The following is a 6,703-nucleotide window of genomic DNA, read 5'->3' as shown; positions in this document are numbered from 1 at the left end:
TCCATTGCGCTCCATGCTTAGCAGGGAGTCTTTGAGGATTCTCTCTCTCCCTCTGCCCCTCCCCCACTTCTCTCTTTCTAAAATAAAGAATTCAGTCTTTTAAAAAAATTGATTGGGGCACCTGGGTGGCTCAGTGGGTTAAAGCCTCTGCCTTCAGCTCAGGTCATGATCTCAAGGTCCTGGAATAGAGGCCCGCATTGGGCTTTCTGCTCGGCAGGGAGCCTGCTTCCCCCTTTCTCTCTGCCTGCCTGCCTGCCTACTTGTGATCTCTCCCTCTCTCTCAAATAAATAAATAATCTTTAAAAGAAATTGATCTAGTAAGCCTCCATAAAATCCCAATGGTATGGGGTTTGGAGACTTTGCAGGTTGGGGAACACATCCACATACTAGGAGGGTAGCATACTACAATTCCATAGGGGCCCTCTAAGCACTCTCTCAACATATGTTTTCTTTTTAATTTTTTTAAAGATTTTATTTATTTATTTGACAGACAAAGATTACAAGTAGTAAGAAATGCAGGCAGAGAGAGAGGGGGAAGCAGGATCCCCATGGAGCAGAGAGCCCGATGTGGAGCTCAACCCCAGGACCCTGGGAGCATGACCTGAGCCAGACGCAGAGGATTTAACACACTGAGTCACCCAGGCTCCCCTCAACACATGTTTTCATCTGGCTGTTCGTCTGTATCCCTTATATTATCCTCAATAAACAAAATCTATTAAGTAAGTGTTTCCCTGAGTTCTGGAACCTGCCATAACAAATTAATTGAACCTAAGGAAGGATTGCGGGAACCTCTGATTTGAAGCAAGTCAGACTGAAGTTGTGGGTAACTTTATTGGCACCTACTACAAGTGATTGGCATCTGAAGGGGGGGGCTGTCTGGTGGGAAATGAGCCCTTAACCTGTAGGATCTGCACTATCTACAGGTAGATAGTGTTAGGATTGACACCCTGCTGACATCACAGCTGTGGGGGAAAAACCCTCACACATTTGGAGACCAGAGATGTCAGAAGGAAAGTGTTCTGGGTGAATACAAAGGAGATACATGGGAGAAAAGAACTGGGTTCTCTCTACTCAGGAATAATATTGGATTTTCTCAACATATCAATTGTCAAATATTTAAAAATGGAGTCAGAGGCTTACGGTTTCTTCCCTGGCATGGAAGGAGTTTAGAAGGTGACATTTCTATCCTTACCAGAAAAAGCTAGCCAAGTAAAATCAATGATTCTTCTTAGACCTATAGAAGAATTGAAGTCACAGTACAAACTGCTGTCTCTAAAAATGGAGACATAGAATAGTTGCCATTTTGAAATATTCCTACAATATTCTGTTCTTCTTAGCAAGATCTGTCCTCAAAAGATTGTTTCTCAAAAAAAAAAATTGTTTCTCAAGAATCCCATGGGGTCAGGGAAGGATGTAGCCACTTGATTCCCCTCTGGCCTTTTGCCTGACCTAAGTTGAGGGTGTGGGGGAACTTAGATACCCTTGTGGGATTCATAGGTCATTTTTCACTGCTCATAGTCAATATGTTGGGTTTCCCAATGCATTGGAACAAAAAACCAAAATGTTTCTCCAAAACCATTTCTCCAACTCTCAACTGGGTGGCCTACAATTCAATTCAATTCTAACACTAACCAGAGTTAACATCAGACTCTACAGTTTAAGGATATACTCCCACAAAATGGTCCCCATGTTAGAAGCCAGCTTCAAGTGGGAGGCCCAGCCCTTGGAGGGTCCCTAGATATACTCCCATGTTTATTAATTCAGTAGAAACACTATTAGAATAAAATTTATTTCTTATTTATTGATTTATTTTAAAGGGCACAAGTCAGAAACAGCCAAATGGAAGGGGCGTACAAGACAAAGTAGGTGGGGGAGGAAGGGACCTTCCATGTCTTCACCAGATACAATACCCTCCTGCCACACTGATGTCTTCACTAAAGTAGAATCTCTCTGAATCCTGAGGTGTAGGGGTTTTGATGGAGTTTCCTTGCATAGATAGGTATGACTGATGACATCATTTGTGGTTGGTGAATAACTCAATCTCTAGCTCCTTCCCATTCCCCAGAGGTTGGGGGCTGGGCTGAAAATAAAAAAAGAAATCAAGCCTCTAATCAGATCTTGGTCTTCCTGATGACCAACCTCAATCCTGAAGCATTACAAATGCTTGAAGGCTTACAAATGGTGGCCTCTTTGAAAATAAGATGCTCCTATCACCTTTCTCACCAAGAAAGTCCAAGGGCTTTGATGGTATTTAGTAGGAACTATGGACAAACCCCAGAAATTTAGGGGGAGTCCTTGGCTGGCTCAGTCAGTGGAGCATGTGACTGTTGATCTCAGGGTCATGAGTTCAAGGCCCATGTTGGGTGTGGAGCCTGCTTAAATTAAAACAAACAGACAAAAAACCCCAGACATTTTTCTTATTATACCAAAGGTCACAGCCCAGAAACACATGCTCATTAAAATACTGAGACCAATACTGAACACTTCCTCTCCATCCACAACATGCCATTACATCAGGATGACCCCCATTTAATAACAGTGGAATAAACTGAAAGAAATATACATTTCAGAACTTATTGTAAGAAGTCTTTTCAGTACTCCCAAAAATGACAAAAGCAAGGACACCTTGGGTATTTTAGCCTTTGAAAGCTACAGAGAGTAAACACAGACTAAACCCTCATCATATAAACATGAACCCTCAAGCTAAGGACCTAGTTATCCCAGTTCTTTTTTCACAGTACATCATGACTGGTATTCAACACCACCAACAAAAATATTAAAATACACAGTTTGAAGAAATAGTACAAGTAAAAGCACTTGATTCAGACGTGGCAGATATGTTGCAATTATTAGACAAGAGATGTAAAGCAACCATGATCAATATGCTAAGCATTTTAATGGAAATAGTGGATAATGTCCAAAAACAGGTAGGTAATTTACGCAGAGATGGAAACTAAGAAAGAACCAAAAGAAATAGGCAAGAAATGAAGAAACAAAACAGTAGAAGAAAAATGAAGAATTCCTTTGGGGGACTCATCAATACAGTGAAAATATGTGATGAAAGATTTAGTGAGCTTGAGGAAATGTCAATAGCAACTTCCAAAACTGAGATGCAAAGAGGAAAAACAAAAAAGGCCAAACAAATCTAAGAAATTTGGGACAGTGACACAAAGTGTAACATAACATAATTGGACTACATGGAGGAAAATAAAAACAGAAAGGAACAGGAGATATAAGTGAAACAACAATGACTGAGATACTTCCAAATTAATGTTAGACACCAAACTACAGATCCAAGAAGCTCAGAGATCACCAAAGAAGATAAAAGCCTACAAATGCACACCTAGCAATATCTTATTCAAAGTTGAGGGGAAAAGACAAAGAGAAAATCTTGAAAGAAACTAGGGGGAGAAAATAGAGTTACATAGAAAGAAAAGAATTAATTCAGGCTTCTTTTCAGAAACATGCAAGCAGGAAGAGAGTTTTGTTAAATTGTAAAAGTGTTGGAAGAAAAAACTCCAACTACAGTTTTGTGTCAGACAAAATAATCCTTCAAAAGTACAAGGAAAAAAAGACTTTTAGAGACAAAATTTGAGGGATTTTGTCACCAGTAAAACCTGCTTCCCAAGAAATGTTAAAAGAAACTCAGTAGGAGGAAGATAATAATCAAGAAAGGAAGAATGTCAGAGAACAAAACAATAAAGGTAAAATACAATGATTTGGTTTTGGTATTTTTATTTAATCTGACAACACTTTGTTCAATGTCATAATAGCAATGTTTTCAGTAATTATAGCTTATAGATAAACAAAATGAATGACCACAATGTCACAAGGAACAGGGAGGGAGGAACTGTGAAATTCTTCACAATGAAAGAATCTGTGAACTTGAAGACCAATCATATGAAATTATACAGAGGAAGGAAGAAAAAAGAAAAAGGAATGAAAAGGAATGAAGAGGGGCGCCCAGATGGCTCAGTGGGTTGGGCCTCTGCCTTCGGCTTGGACCATGACCTCAGGGTCCTGGCACTGGGTCCTACATTGGGCTCTCTGTTCAAGGGGAGCCTGCTTCCCGCCCCCCCCCCCCAAGCCCAACCTGCCTCTCTGCCTGCTTGTATCTCTCTCTGTCAAATAAATAAATAAAATCTTAAAAAAAAAAAAAGGAACGAAGAAAGCTTATGAGAATTAGAGGACACCAGTAAAATAAATAATGTGCACATTACAGAAATTCCAAAAGAAGAGAGAAAGGTATTAAGCTTATTTAAAGAAATAATGGTTAGGGGTGCCTGAATGGTACAGTCAGTTAAGCATGTGACTCTTCGTTTTGGCTCTGGTCTTGGGGCTGTGGGATTGAGGCCCCCCATGGTGCTCCATGCTCAGCATGGAGTCTGCTTGAGATACTCTCTTCCTCTCCCTCTGCCCCTCCCACTCGTGCTCTCTCTAAAATAAGTTAATAAATCTTTTAAAAAAATAATAAACAGGAACACCTGGGTGGCTCAGTTAAGCTTCTGCTTTCTGCTCAGGTTGTGATCCCAGGGTCCTGGGATCAAGTCCCACATTGGGCTCCTTGCTCAGTGGGGAGCCTGCTTCTCCCTCTGCCTGCCCCTCTCCTTGCTTGTGCTCTTTTTCTCACTCTCTGACAAATAAATAAATAAATAAAATATTTAAAAATAATAACAAACAAATAATGGCCAGAAACTTCCCAAATCTTAGGAGAGATGTGGACACCCAGGTACATGAAACTCAAAGATCCCTAAATAGGTTGAACCTAAAGACCTCACAAAGATGCATTAAAAGCGGTTTATCAAAAATCAAAGAGAATTTTGGAAGTAGTAAGAGGAAAGCAAAACATCACATACAAGGAAATCCCAATTAGACTATTAGCCAATTTCTTGACAGAAACCTTGAGGACATGAGACAATGAAATGATTTATGCCAGGTGCTGAAAGAAACTGCCAACCAAGAATGCTTTACTTGGCGAAGCTGTCCTTGAGAAAGATAGGAAAGAGAAAGACTCCCTGATAAACAAAACTGAGGGAATTTCATCACCACTAGATCTGCCTTAAAAGAAAGGCTAAGCGCCGGGCGCCTGGGTGGCTCAGTGGGTTAAGCCGCTGCCTTCGGCTCAGGTCATGATCTCAGGGTCCTGGGATCGAGTCCCGCATCGGGCTCTCTGCTCAGCGGGGAGCCTGCTTCCCTCTCTTTCTCTCTGCCTGCCTCTCTCCATCTACTTGTGATTTCTCTCTGTCAAATAAATAAATAAAAATAAAATCTAAAAAAAAAAAAAAAAAAAAAAGAAAGGCTAAGCGGGGTGAGAGGGGGCGGCAGCACTCGGTGCCTCAATTGGTAAGTGTCTGCCTTCAGCTCAGATCCTGGGATAGAGTCCCTTGTAGAGCTCCCCGCTCAGTGGCAGAGAGAGGAGGAAGCAGGCTCCCTGCTGAGCAGAGAGCCAGAGGCGGGGCTCGATCCCAGCACTCTGGGATCATGACCTGAGCCGAAGGCAGAGGCTTTAACCCACTGAGCCACCACCCAGGCATGAATCATGAAATAGGAAATCAAAAGCTCAGTAATAAGTAAGGAAATTGAATTAGCAATAAAAAAAACTCCCAACAAAGAAAAGCTCAGCACCAGATGGCTTCACTGGTGAATTCTACCAAACACTTAAAAAAAAAAAATTCAAAGCAATCCTTCTCAAATGCTTGCAACAATCAGAGAGGAAGAAACACTTGCAAAACCATTTTACAAGACCAGCATTACGATGATAACACAGTCAGACAAGCACACTCCAAGAAAAGAAAATTACAAGCCAATATCCCTGGGAAACATAGATGCAAAACTTTACTACGAAATACTAGGACATCAAATTCAACAGCACATTACAAGGCTTAGACAACATGATCAAGTTAGCTTTATCACTGGGATGCAAGGATGGTTCAATTTCCACAAATCCAAAAATGGGTTACACCAAATTAACAAAACGAAAGATAAAAGTCATATGATCATTTTGACAGGTGCAGAAGAGGCATTTGACAAAACCCAACATCCTTTAATGATGAAAAGAAACAAATTAGGTATAGAAAGAATTTACCTCAATACAATAAAAGCCATAAATGACAAATGCATGATAACATCATACTGAATGCAGAAAAGTCACTTCTTTCAGAACGATGGTACCCGGCAAGAAACTGTGAAGAGCATTAAGGTGAGGCATACATACCTATTTGTCCCCTATTTTATATTCAGTAACTCCCTACATTAGCAGGGGTAACTTGCTGAAATTTTCTGGAATCCCAATATAACTATAATTTGAACCCTAGTCTTATTTGCATGAAGGTTTCCGAATTAGTGCATTGAAGCAGATGGCAAAATTAATTCAGAATCTCTGTTGTAGAGGCCCCCCAACCCTTTGTCTTTTAAAGATTTTATTTATTCATTCAAGTTGGAGAGAGGGTGCACGATCAGGAGGAGTGGCAGGCAGAGGGAGAGGGAGGGGGAGAAGCAAGCTCCCTGCTGAGCAAGGAACCAGATTCCAGGACTCTGGGATCATGACCTGAGCCAAAGGCAGACACTTAACTGACTGAGCCACCCAGGTGCCCCTGGTTTTTAAAGGGTTTAAAAAGTTTAAACTGTTTTTTAAAGGGTTTAAACCGTTTAAACTTTTTTTGCTGTGTAGATTCCTTTAGTGTATTTTGGATTTCCAACTGGG

This window comes from Mustela erminea, chromosome 1, assembly GCF_009829155.1.
Source record: "Mustela erminea isolate mMusErm1 chromosome 1, mMusErm1.Pri, whole genome shotgun sequence".
NCBI classification, from domain to species: Eukaryota; Metazoa; Chordata; class Mammalia; order Carnivora; family Mustelidae; genus Mustela; species Mustela erminea.
This window is presented reverse-complemented; position numbering follows the sequence as displayed.